A 13540-nucleotide genomic window follows, 5' to 3' on the forward strand; every position below is an offset into this window, starting at 1 on the left:
TTCTTGGTCCTCCCGGTCCGATAGGAGACTCACAAAGTTGGAAGCACTGATCTACTCAGTCTTCATTGACTGAGGGCCAGGACGAGTTCTCGTTTAGACAGCCTCGCAAGGTCACTGGTTGGTATCCTTGCTTTATGCATCTGTTGAAATCTTTGAATCTGACACATTTTACAGAAATTAATTTATCATACATTTCTGAGCACTTGCTATGTTTCATGCACCGTAACAGATGCTGGATGCCATGAAGTCGGATGACCCAAACTCCTTGACTTCTCTTTTTATATGAACTGAGAAATAAATGTCACATTTTTCATCATTAAATTGGAAAGGATCACATGTTTATTTATTTATTTATTTATTTATTTATTTATTTATTTATTGCTTGTGTCCTTAGGCTATTTTTTTTTTTCTACAACAAGAAAGCTACACCCTGTCTGTGGATGGAATCTGGAAAGTAAAAACCCAGGCAGCTGGCATGACTGTGACAAGTTTCCAGGGCAAACCTGTGGTTTGGGAGGCATCTGTGTTTTAAGTGGGCTGGAGATGGGCTGTTTATTTCCCATCTGCAGAGGCAGGCAGTGGCAACAAAGAAAGTTATTGATTCTAGGAATTTGAGACCCATTAAGTCTCTTTCAGAGTGGTGAATGCATTTTAGGCAGGGTGCGGAGGTCCAGACCAGACCACCTCCCGATGGGCTACGCCTTTTCTTCCCTGGATGCTTTCCCGCAAAAAGACATAAAGCACTCTTCACATTATTGAATCAGAGTCGGTATTTCTTTGCACACTCCTCATCATCTTCCCTCTTCCTCGTGTTTGATACCAGGGACGTAGATATCAATGTTGCGTCCCCTGAACAGACTTTTCCTTCATCACACTGACAGTGTCCTGTGCCCTGGGGACGGAGGGGACGTAGGTGAATGACCCCAGATCCCTGGTGATCGCAGTCCAATGGAGGAGTCAGAATATAAGCCGGAATAATAAGGTGAGTGCTGGGACAGAGGGGAGTGATCCGTAGAGCTGGAAAGCAGAAGAGGAGGATGAATTCTCCCGGCGGGGGCTTTTCAGAGGAAGTGACCCTACACTGAGCTTTAGAGGAAGGGCTTATAGGAATTCTGGAAGCATCAGAAGAGGGATGGGCCTCGTAGACACAGGAACTATAAAAGTAAAGCATGGGAAGATGAGGGAGCCTGGGCTGCACAGGAAACTGGAAGCAGGTGTAGACTGCAGTGTTTCCCAAACTGTGTTCCAGGGAACCTGGTTCCTCGTTGTTCCTTGCACAAAAAAAGTTTGAGGAGCTTGGACTGAACAAACTTGGGGTTCCTAAACAGCTTTCCCTTTTTAAGTGCATGCTCGTGGGACACCCAGGTGGCTCAGAGGTTGAGGGTCTACCTTGGGCCCAGGGTGTGATCCTGGAGTCCCCGGATCAAGTCCCACATTGGGCTCCCTGCAGGGAGCTTGCTCCCTCTGCTTCTGTCTCTGCCTCTCTCTGTGTGTCTCTCATGAATAAATAAATAAAATCTTTCTAAATAAATAAATACATAAATAAATAAATTCTTGATGTGTTTATTTTTTAATAATAAAATTTATTTATTATTGGTGTTCAATTTGCCAACATACAGAATAACACCCAGTGCTCATCCCGTCAAGTGCTCCACACAGTGCCTGTCACCCATTCACCCCCACCCCCCCCACCCTCCTCCCCTTCCATCACCCCTAGTTCGTTTCCCAGAGTTGGGAGTCTTTATGTTCTGTCTCCCATTCTGGTATTTCCCAAACATTTCTTCTCTCTTCCCTTCTATTCCCTTTCACTATTATTTATATTCCCCAAATGAATGAGACCATATAATGTGTGTCCTTCTACGATTGACTTACTTCACTCAGCATAATATCCTCCAGTTTCATCCACGTTGAAGCAAATGGTGGGTATTTGTCATTTCTAATGGCTGAGTAATATTCCATTGATCTGTTTATTAATGACATGACTTCCTTCATATGCCAGTGTGCTTTGTGCCTTGTTACTGTCAAGATATAGCACTGTCAGGGGAATCAAACAAGGAGGCAGTGGCCTGGGGTGGCTCTGATGCCCTAGTAGCCTATCCAAAGCCTCAGGCAATCCATATAAATGCCTCTAGGGTAAGAAGAACAATCAATTGCAACCAACCACCTTGGCTTTCCCAAGTAATGTAAGCCAGAGCCAATCAAATAACTTCCTTGCTTTGTTTTCACATCTTATTGATAAAAACTTTGCCCCTGGCTCCTGTTGGTAGAGCACTCCTAACTACTAATTTGGCATTGAATCAAATTGATTTTTGCACAAATAAACTCCTAAAAAATTTATTATGCCTCAGTTTATCTTTCAACAGTGTGACAAGCTGTCCAGATTGCACTGTCCACAGGGCCATTTGTTCACGGCACATCTACTTGGGAAATGCTGGGTAGAGCACAGGATGCTTATGGGAGAGTGGTCAGAAATGAGCCTGGTGAGGATGGTGAATGGTAAAGTGTAAAGCCAGTACCATGCTAACTATTTGTGGATATAGGAGAGATTTGAAGGATTCCTTTAAAATGATGACCCACATGACAAGATGTGCATTTGAGATTGTTACGTTGGAAACAGAGTGGCTGGGACTGGGAGGAACTTTGATAGGAACAAAGGAGATGATTTGTTCTCCCTTCCTTCCTTCCTTCCTTCCTACCTTCCTTCCTTCCTTCCTTCCTTCCTTCCCTTCTTCCTTCCAGGATGTATCAAGTGACCACAGCATGCCAAGCAATGTTCCAACACTGACCAGAGCAGACAAAAGGCAATGCTCTGCTGGAACTTACATTCTAGTGGAGAGGGACAGATACAGACTGAGAGAGTGTGGGTGGAAGGATGCCACTATTTTAAAGAGGATGGTCAGGGAAGGCTGTGAGGGAGAGAGCCTGAGATGTCTAGTAGAAGATCACTCCGGGCAGAGAGCTAGTGCAATGACCTGAGGTGGTGGTTGTGCTAAATTCAAGGTGACCATGGGGCATCTATGTAGAGACATCCAAAAGGCAGATTAATATATAGAAGAGGAATTCACAGAAGAGGTTTAACTCAAGACCTAGGCTTGGGAATCATTTGCATACTGTTTCCATCTGAAGGGATGGGAGTGGTCAGAATGGGAGGAGGGGCAGAGCAAGAATGCACTCCTGGGACAGAAGGTAAAACCAGTCAGAGTTCAAATAGATGGGGTTCCCCGAGTCAGGGAAAGCATGTATCTTATCAGTGGCTGCTTGCACTGACCTTGAGCATCCCCACCAAAGAAGGATGCTCAAGAAGGGGCTTAAAAACCTGAAACCAAATCCACTCGAATGGAGTGGGACAGTTGCCTTATGACACGATAGCTTTCTTTTGTGCAGGGAGAGGTCACTGATCTTTAGTCGGAGAGGACAGAAGCTAAAAAACCAGTATAACTAGACCAGAGCAAGGATTCTCAAGCAGAATAATTTACATTTCACAAAGAGCTGGAGACGTTATCTTTGGGGCAGATCAACCCTGTGGTTTTCTGTCAGTTGTGCAAGCGGAGAGTAAAGACTTTGGAATGGAGAAATTTGAGCTCCAATAAGGCCAAGGTTTTGAGAAGATAATGCAGCATGTTGTTTTAACATGGATAAAGGTGCATCTTTGTAGATTTTGTTTACTTCGTTAGGAGGTAGAAAGGATATTCAGTACGGTGGTGAAGAGCCCAGCTTTTTCAACCAGATGGCCTGGACTCAAATCCCAGCTCTGGATTTACTAAATGTGACTTTAACAAAAAAAAGTTTTAACCTTCTCTGTGCCTCAGTTAGTTCATCTATAGGCTTTTGTTAATAAGAGTCCAGGACTCATAAAGTGGTAGCAAGACGTAGGTTAAATCACATAGAGCGTGGATCATAGGCACTCTAAAAGTTGGCTCAGACTGCCTCTAAATGTATTATAAATTATTGATTATCCCCAGGAAGATTTCTGGTTTTGTCTTTGTCAGGAAATTGGTAAAGGAATATTGGGAGCAGAGACCTTGGGGCCCACCGGCAGGAGGAGATGAGGCCCTATAAGGAGAAAAGAACTCAAAGTGAGTGAGTGGCAAATACAAACCACGCTGAATTTTTAGAACACAGAAGCATCCCCCGGAAATCACCAGGGTTCACCGAGCAGTTCGGACTTCCCAGTATTCAGCAGGTTGGGAAGGGAGGCTTTGTGATTCAGACCTTATCCATCCCTATGGAGTAGAGTCCCGGCAGAGTCAGGGCCGGCTCCTGGCTACCTGTAGATGCCACGGACACAGCTCACCTTGCTCCAAATCTCTGTGGAGGAAAACGTGTCCCTGGGTCTCCAAGGGGAAGATAGGCTTTGATCTCTGCTTCGATGTTCTACAGCACAATTGGATTAAGACAGAAGTAAATGGGGACATCAGGCCAATCTCTGTCACTGGAGATTAAGCAGATGATGACTAATTATCTCTTCCTCTCTGTTTCCGAACCAAATGAAAAGCTTTTGAGATTACCTAGAAGAGCCTTGGGCCGCCATCGCAAGTGATGATGTGTATATCTACACTTTGCCGCTCAAACTAGAAACGAACAGCTTGTCTGGTGTTTGAAAACACATTTGTAAACTCCTGGGGGAACTCTTGAAGCCAGACAGATTCTCAGCTTATTGCCTAATTGTTTTGATTGAAAATCTAGACCACATCCTTTTATTTGACAAAGCGTCCATGTCTCTGGATGTGTATCATACATAGGACTTTTTTTTTACTTTTCCTCATTAAGTGCAGTCAGTGGACTGGTATTTGACAGGAAGGAAGAGAGGGAGGAAGGGAAGGAGGGAGGGAGGGAGATGGATAGATTTCTGGAGCCTTTAAAAACAATCCTGGGATCCCTGGGTGGCTCAGCTGTTTAGCGCCTGCCTTCAGCTCAGGGCATGATCCTGGAGTCCCAGGATCGAGTCCCACATCAGGCTCCCTGCATGGAGCCTGCTTCTCCCTCTGCCTCTCTGTCTCTCATGAATAAATAAATAAAATCTAAAAAAAATAAAAAATAAAAACAATCCTTAAAACTTCTGCCATTTGTTTCTGAATTACTCAGAAAGTCAAGCAAAGAAATGCAAACGTTTCTCATAAAACTGAACACATATCAAGCAGCTGTATTTTCAGAGGTGGTGTGGCCTGTTTTTATCACACGGGCCTCAAAGAGTTTGTAGAAATCTGAGCTTCCAGTCTCAGCTCTAATTTGGATTCCTAGGTTGACAATGAACAAGTGATCTGATTTAGTGCCATTTTGTGACTTGCGGTTTGATGCAGTCCTCCTAGGTGTGTCTCGGGGGCATTTAGAAACACGCTGATGTTGCCAGACAGAGAGCCGAGGGTAGGTGTAAAGTGTTTTCGAAGAATGCAATCTGTAGGCATCTTCTGTTTTTGCTTCACTTTGTGACTTCTTGCAGTGTTTCCTCCCTCATCTAAGATCTTTCCCATTTTAATAGCTATTCAACATCCGAAAGTAAAAATCTCTCTAAGATCTAGACAGAAAATCGTATGTTGCTTTAGGTAATCTTACTCTTTGAACTTCCTTCCTATGTGCCTAATGTAGGACAAGATTCCTTCTTTTTATAGTTTCTGAGCACCTTCTCTTTATGTGTGCGATTTAGCAAATGATGCCTGACAAATCTTTTCCCATAACTTCTAACTATCAAAATGTCCTTTTTGTGAGTCATGTTTTGTTTTTTCAGTTTTTTTTTTTTTTTAACTTTACTTCGGGGGTTTTAGATTTATGTTTAGCATCCTGAGAAATAAAGATTTTTACAATTTAAAAATAAAGCCAACTTCATGCAGAGGACAAAACTCAACACCATAGAGATGCCATCAGAGGCATAAATGGGTTAGGACCTTTGTGCTTGCAGCACTTTTTTTCCCCTGGAAATCCTTCCTTTTTGATTATCCTTTCTCTATTTTATCCTGCTGGTCCTGAAAAATGGGCAGATGCCACACATCCCCATTCTCACTGTGGTAGACCTGAACTAGTACATTACATAGAAACAAATTGTTATGAAATTGAATCCTTGTTTTCTCATTTTTTGGTGGGGGAGGATGGTATGGCTGGGAAGTGGATCTATGTAGAATGAAGGAATCAGCCATTTAAACTGGTTTGGTAATTAGTTAAAGCAAACAACTACTTGTCTATTTTCCCCTTCACTAAATTGACCAGATGTTTGACAGAAATGAGTGATTAATTAAATAAAAATGGCTATTTCAACACATCAAAAAAATCCATAAATGGGTTAGGAAAGGCTCTGGATGAACTCTGCAGTGCCATAAAAGACATGAAAAATCTGGTCTGTGCCTTACTATAGCCATTGCCCACTTGAAAGTAACAGAAATTGACTTAGACAAGCAAAAGGAAAAAGAAAGAGTTCAGTGGAATGAAATTGGAAAATCACAAAGACATAAAGGAATGATTAAAAATAAAAATATAAGAGAGGAAGGCATGAAGGCATCTTCAGGATCTCAACACTTAAGCTCATGAGCCTTTTCTCCAAGAAGCTCTTCAGTATGCTTGAGTTCGAGGTACCCCAGCTTTCTCTAACCCCCAAATTCCTGGGGCTGAGTATCCCATGGCCCCAAGTTTGGTCAGTTGTCTGGTCCCATGGCAATTCTGGCAGGATCCTAGAACACAGCTTTGGTTCTTGGAAAGCCCCCCGTAGAAGTGATCTTGCACTGGCTTGGGCCCTCTGAGAAGTGGATGCAAGGGACTTACTGTGGAAAAACCTGTGGAGCATAAAGGGGAGGAGCAGAGGACATCATAATGCAGGTCTAATCCCTGTGAAGGAGAGAAGGAAGCAAGGTTAAACTGCAAAATCTAAGACTACAACATTAGGAAAGTTTTGGCCAAGCTGATGGGAATCCTTGAGCCAAAGTCCAGAATCAGGAAATTCTTGCAACGTTGCAAGAAGCAGCTGACTTAGGGGCTCCTGGGTGGCTCAGGGGTTGAGCATCTGCCTTTGGTTCTGGTCATGGTTCCCCCCGGTCCTGGGATCAAGTCTCCTCAGGGAGCCCACTTCTCCCTCTGCCTATGTCTCTGCCTTTCTCAAAAATAAATAAATAAAATCTCAAAAAATATAAAAAAGAAGCAGCTGACTTACTATCCCTGACGTACTCAGTCATTGGCTGGGAGCAGCCCACAGGAAGAGTGGTCTTGTGTGTGACTCAGCAGCAGCTGGGGCCACCCAATCAGTTACTTCCTTCACAGCAGGGGATCAGAATTGTGTCTCTCCACGGCTGACACAGAACTGTTCCTCAATAAAAGAGAATCACAGAGAACTGGGAGGTCACCCCAAGAGACGTCCTCTGCATTAACCTTTTGAGATCAACTCTTGAGAATTTAGTGATGCCTCTAGTTGGGGCTCTATTGGTATCAAGCCATGGATCTCACCGAACCCAGTAATTCCTCAGTTCCTACTATATCCATTCAGCTTTGCATTACCCTGTTTTGTCGCATTCTATTTTAAGGTTCTACGCCAGTAAAATAGAGTTGAATCGAATGTCCTCTACAGTGTCACAGGAAAGTCATCCCTTGGGTAATGATACCTGAACGGTCTTGGTTGTTTTGCTTATATAAGTGCACTTACCACTTAGCACCGGTTTGCTCCACTTTCTTGTTTACAGGCAACCACATCTCTAGAGTTACACTTTGGCTACCGCTTCAACAGGCAGAGCATGACTTTGGTGGCAGAAACATCATCACTTGTCAGGAAAGAGATGGAGTTGGGAGAAGGAGGAATCAGGAAAGGGGCATGTTGATGGAAAGTAAAGGCCCCCCTGGGCCCCAGCCCCTTGCATACATACTTTATCTTGGCCTACAAAAGCCTCAAGACTCATCTAATTACAGTCTTAACTTTGCTTTTTCCCTAGCTAGTCACTAAAAGAGCCAAGCCAGCTGCCTTTCTGCAGATTCTATACATACACAGACCCTAAAAGTAAGGTACAGGGGCTAGCTCAAAACTACTCTGTAGGTGCATCTCTGATACCACACACACCACATCTCAGGTCCCCTGTGGGGGTTCATCCGGTCTGCTTGATTCTGAAATGTTTTCCTCTGCAACTTCCAGTTTCTCTTTGCAGTGAGAAGATTTAATAAGTGCTACTTAATTAAATGAGTCTCCCTCAAGGCCTTAAAAGCTCCATTTTCAGATGTTTGTAGTATTTTGTATAAGAGCAACGCTGGCACAAATAGAATTCATATTTGACTTTATTAGTCATGATAAATGGCATAAGCTCCTATAATAAATAACTGCCAAATCTCAGTGATTGCACTTCCAGTGTGGCTGTTTCTAATTGAATGGCTATGCGTTAGCTCTCACCCAAGTGGTGACTCAGTGACCCGGGCCATTTCCATCTTGTGACTCCACTGTATTGAAGTTTCAAAGTCACCCCAGCACCGTCCAACAGGAGACAGGAGGAAGACAATGAGAATGTATTACTGCACATGGGAGATTTTTGTCAGCCATGCTGAAAGGTGGCTTATGTCATTTCTGCATAGATTCCATTCACCATCATTCATCTCATGACCAACTAAACTGTGAGTAGGACTGGGAAATGAAATTAGGTGACTACTAGCTGCAGTCCCTACCAGACTGACTGATAAAAACTGGGAGATAAACTACTGTATCTCCTGGAAAAACTGGCCTTCCCTGCCCTCACATGACAAATAGTTGACCTTTTCCTTCCTCTTCTCCTTTATACCCATATGTCATCTAGGAATAGAACTGACATCCATTCTTTCAAAAAATAATTATTAAGCTCCTGCTGTGTGTGTGCCAGACACGATCCTGGATGATACAGTTGTAAAATAAGATGTGATCTGTGTCTTCAAAGGCTTTTGGTTAGGTCGAAGAGAATGAAAGTTCAATCAACAATTAAAGTGAAGAAGATGCTGTGATGAATCCAGGCTTCCATTCTGAGCAAGAACAAGGGATCTTTAGGTTCCGAGGATCAGAGAGGAGTTGCAAAAAGAGGTAACACTTTAAATTAATGGAATTAATGGAATTTGTTCTTTCAGAACAAAGAAGAGTAATGGGCAGTTCAGGGAGAAAGAATGTTTTGTTTTTTGTTTTTTTTGTTTTTTTTAAGATTTTATTTATTTATTCATGAGAGACACAGAGAGAAGCAGCAGAGACACAGGCAGAGGGAGAAGCAGGCTCCATGCACCGGGAGCCCGACGTGGGATTCGATCCCGGGTCTCCAGGATCGCGCCCTGGGCCAAAGGCAGGCGCCAAACTGCTGCGCCACCCAGGGATCCCGAAAGAATGTTGTATAAGAAGAGAGAGAAGATGTAAAAGTACATGTCATATGAATGGTTTAAGTAACCTGGTACGACTGAGGTGAGGCTAGTCAGGTGAGCAAATGTAGAGATGGGGCTAAAGATAAAGATTGATGGATCATGAAGAACATTTAGGGCTCAGCTGTGGTCTTTGATATGCATGGCAGCCTAATTAAGAGTTTTAAGCACAAAGTGATATGGTTAAAATTTCATTTGATGACAACTTTTGCCATGAAAAGATTATAGATGAATTATCATATGGATTTTAATGTCGTTGTCCTGTGTTTACTGGAAAGGATACTTCTGTTAATCGCTCGAGGACGTGCTTATCTGGCCACAACCCTCTGTGCACTGCAGACATGATAACACTTTATTTTCAAATATGGCTTCCAGTTAAAACATTCTGTTATTGTGATTCAGACTTGCCCTCAGTTTCACAGCTGTCTAAAAAATAACCTCCTTATTTTAGGCTGCTGCGTGCCAAGTTGACATGTCATCCATTTATTAAGTCTGTAAAAATGCTTACCAAGAACCTATTTTGTGCTAAGCACTTGCCAGGAACTGAGTAGGTGGGAGATAGTGTTACAAAGAGAATCGTAGCACTATGGTGGGAAAAGTTCAGGTGCTGAAGCCTAATTCCATCATTTATCACAGGGCGGGAGGGACTCTGAGTAACCTTAGGCAACCTCTCAGAAACTCATCTGAGTTATTATTTTCCAGTTTTCTCTAATGGGGAAAATAATATCTACTTCAGAGTGTTACTGTGAGTGTTCGATAATATCTGTAAAACACTTCAGAGGGCTCAAAAGGGGGGACGTGGAGTATACGTGACATGATCTCCTTGCCTGTGGCAGACACCACTAATCGCTCATGGCACAATTTCCCGCTGAGCCCACACACAACTTGGGGTGATACTTACATGAAAGTAATTTTGTTATAGGACAGTATCAGAGTCATGCCTCATGAATGATCAGGAATAGCAAGGATTTGGGGCGCCTGGGTGGCCCAGCTGGTTAAACATCTGACTCTTGGTTTCTACTCAGGTCGTGATCTTCTGGTCATGACACTGAACCCCACATCCAGCTCTTGCTCAGTGAGGAGTGTGCTTGAGATTCTCTTCCTCACCCTCTCCCTCAGCTCTCTCTCTCTCTCTCTCTCTCTAATATAAATAAATAAATCTTAAAAAAAAAGAAATAGCATGGATTTCAGAGGTGATGTATTAATCTGTATGCAGTAATCAGAAAAAGACTTTTTGCAGGAGGAAGCACATGAGGGAGCCCATGAGATGCAGGATTTCTTTGAATTCCACATTTAGATGACATTTCCAAAGCTTGGCTTCAAGGCCAACTCAAGAGTGTTTCTTCCATCTTCCTCGCACTTGATTTCCTCTACCATAGTTTGTCATATGGAAGTCGCTGGTCATTCTCTATCTTGAGCTAAGCTACTAGAGTTATCTAGCCCTACAATATGTATCAATAAATAATGTTCATATTATTTTAGCCACACAGTATCTTGGGTTGTACTAGATCTTAAAACTCAGGCTAGCAGGTCTAAATCCAGTTCATACCTTTTGTCTTAGCAGAGCTGTTTTGAGTCTGTTCTGTACATGAATGGTTCAAGAGTGACTGAGGTAACAGCAGACAGAATTTGGTGAGCCCTCTCTGACCATTTTCCTTACAGGGCTTCCCCGGGCCCTTTGGTGGTGAGTTTCCTCATATTTGTTCTCTTGAGTCTCCAGGACAAAAAGACTGTGGTTTTTCCACCCATGCCCCTACTGTCGCTAAATCGCTGCTGACTATACCTGGTCCCAGGCTGAAGACAATAATGGAAACCACTCTATTTACTCCATTCCTTTGAGCATGGAGTTCCTGTAAGAATCCAGTTGCCTTGGGGCACTTGAGTGACTCGGTTAAGCATCTGACTCTTGATTTTGGCTCAGGTCATGAGCTCAGGGTCATGAGATCTGGCCCTGCATGGGCTCCTCGTTCAGCGGAGAGTCTGCTGGAGAGTCTCTCTTTCCTTCTCCCTCTGCCCCTCCCCCAGCTCCTTCTCAAATAAATCTTAAAAAAAAAAAGAATCTGTTGGCCTCGTTGCAGTCCCTAGTGATTTCAGCCAGCTACTTTTTTACCTGTGCCCAGAGTTTATAGCTCTCTATAGGAGGATCTGTGCTTACTCAGCAGTTACCCTATGTTTTCTCTATAACCAGCTTGTAACTGGTAAATTGGGATTTTGCCTATGTGGATGTGATCCCATGATTGCCTGCAAGAATTTCAACTTCAGATACTGATTACTCTTAGCTAAATGACAATGAAGATTTCCATTTTAATTCTTATTAAATTCAGTGCAAATTGATGCAGACTGCATGCCGCATACAAGAAATGGTAGACTAGCTATGACTTACATTTAGAATGTAACTAAAATTAAGGTAAAGCTTTTGAAAGGAAATAAATTGAGCCTAAGGAATAATTCCATTTGGTGTTGATACCCACTTAATTTTAAAGAGAATAATATTTATATATAAACAGTACCTGAAAATTATTTCGCTTTCATTGAGATTCCAAGAGTGTCATCTGATCACTAGGTACATCAGTGCCTTGGGCCTGTCTTGCTTTCTTATTTTTAACAAGAGCCAGGACAGGAACTGCATGATGATTATCTGTCGCAGTCATTAGCTAAGCTGTTTTGGAGAGGAATTCTAATGATACAGAAAATCTGGTTAGTGCAGACACCAACTCCCAAACTTAACTGTATGTTTCCTCACTTATAAATAAATCTCATTTGACTGTGGCCAAACTACTCAAAAAGAATTTTTTCCTCCGTTTCCTCAACCATGATAGCTAGACTTGCAGGGTTTGGGGTAAAAAGAGATGAATGAAGGAAAAGAAAGTAGTCAGCAGAGTGCTGAGCACGTATCTGGTTAGTAAAATATCCATGGCGAGAGGTGAGAGGTTTTGTAATGTGGTCAGCACTTGGCGGGGCTGAAATGCATTCCCCAGAATTCCCTTTCCTGGGCACTTCCCCCTGGGGTGGCCTACAAAGGAGAGTCCAGCGGGCTATTACTTAGTGGGCAAAATGAAGCAGCTACCATCCTGTCGTTCACACACATTGTTGTTGAGTCGCTCATCTTGTTGGCATGAGATAGCGGATGAGCCCACTACTTCCCTCCTTCTTCCAGAACCTTCTTCAGCTTCCCTGAGCCATTGTGTGTTTCCTTCCTGGACTAAGGATCCCCATTTCTGCAGGATGGCCAAATCATTAAGGCCAGAGATAACGGAAACTAGAGGGAGTCTCAGTCCCTCCCTGCGGCCTCCAGGTCCTACTGTTGGGTTTCCACCTGTCCTGATTCTCCCTGGTTCTATGTCTGTCTTCTCTTGCTCACTCACCTGACTGTGGCTTCAAGCTCCAGGGCCAGACAGGGGGGCAATGGATGCCCACAGACTGCTGAACCACATCTCGCAATTGTGTGAAGTCTAATCTCTATGACACATGGCTCTCTCTCTCTCTCTCTACACACACACACACACACACACACACACACACACACACACCATATCTGCTTCTCTGAATGCTGCTACATGCAAACAGTAGTTGAGAGTCCTTCCATCAGTAATCCTCAAATTCAGCTAAAAATCCTCCTTGACTGGCTATGACCATGACTTACTGTTAATAAGGTGCATGGGCGCCCTTGGAAAGACCATAGTTTTCTGTTACTGAAAGTATCTGAAGAGCACCAACCCCTCTAATAGTAATTAAAATAAGATTAATGGACGCTTCTCGAGTATTTCCTATCCTACTGGTCAGGGACCATTTCACATGTGTCCTAAGAACTCTGTGAAGTAGGCTTTCGCATCACCCCCCTTTCTCAGATGAGGAAACTGAGACCACAGCTTAGTTCACTCCCTCAAGTCCTGTATTTACCAGAGCCTGAGCTCACACCCCCTGAACTGGTTCAAATCCAAAGCCTGTGCCTTCAGATAGGACTTTCCAAGGCTTCCTGGTGCCGAGGCCGTGTGTAATCGTACAACCGGTGAAAACCACCTAACAGGATCACTAAGGAGGAACTGGCTAATTGCTTAGTTCGGGAAGACGCAGGCAGGAGTGGGTGGCAGTTCATTGATTAAGATCAACCAGTGAGGACTTTCCAGCCTTCTCACTTACAAGATTACGTCCTGTCTGCTATAGTTTTGGGTGTGTGATCCACACTCCACCTTTCATTATTCCGATTCTT

The 13540-nt window shown here is 43.4% G+C and overlaps 1 long non-coding RNA gene across 2 annotated transcripts in view; it reads left to right on the plus strand.

The window, feature by feature from the left end:
• Positions 1 to 13540, plus strand: part of LOC140642505 (uncharacterized) — a 94236-nt gene that overhangs the window by 63285 nt on the left and 17411 nt on the right. Inside the window, exon 4 of one of the 2 annotated variants that reach the window (XR_012038927.1) lies at positions 882 to 982. This is a non-coding gene — a long non-coding RNA (uncharacterized lncRNA). Of the gene's footprint in view, positions 1 to 881; positions 1552 to 13540 lie in introns of those variants that run through there. The other variant, XR_012038926.1, reaches the window with a different exon arrangement.

This window comes from Canis lupus, chromosome 11, assembly GCF_048164855.1.
Source record: "Canis lupus baileyi chromosome 11, mCanLup2.hap1, whole genome shotgun sequence".
NCBI classification, from domain to species: domain Eukaryota; kingdom Metazoa; phylum Chordata; class Mammalia; order Carnivora; family Canidae; genus Canis; species Canis lupus.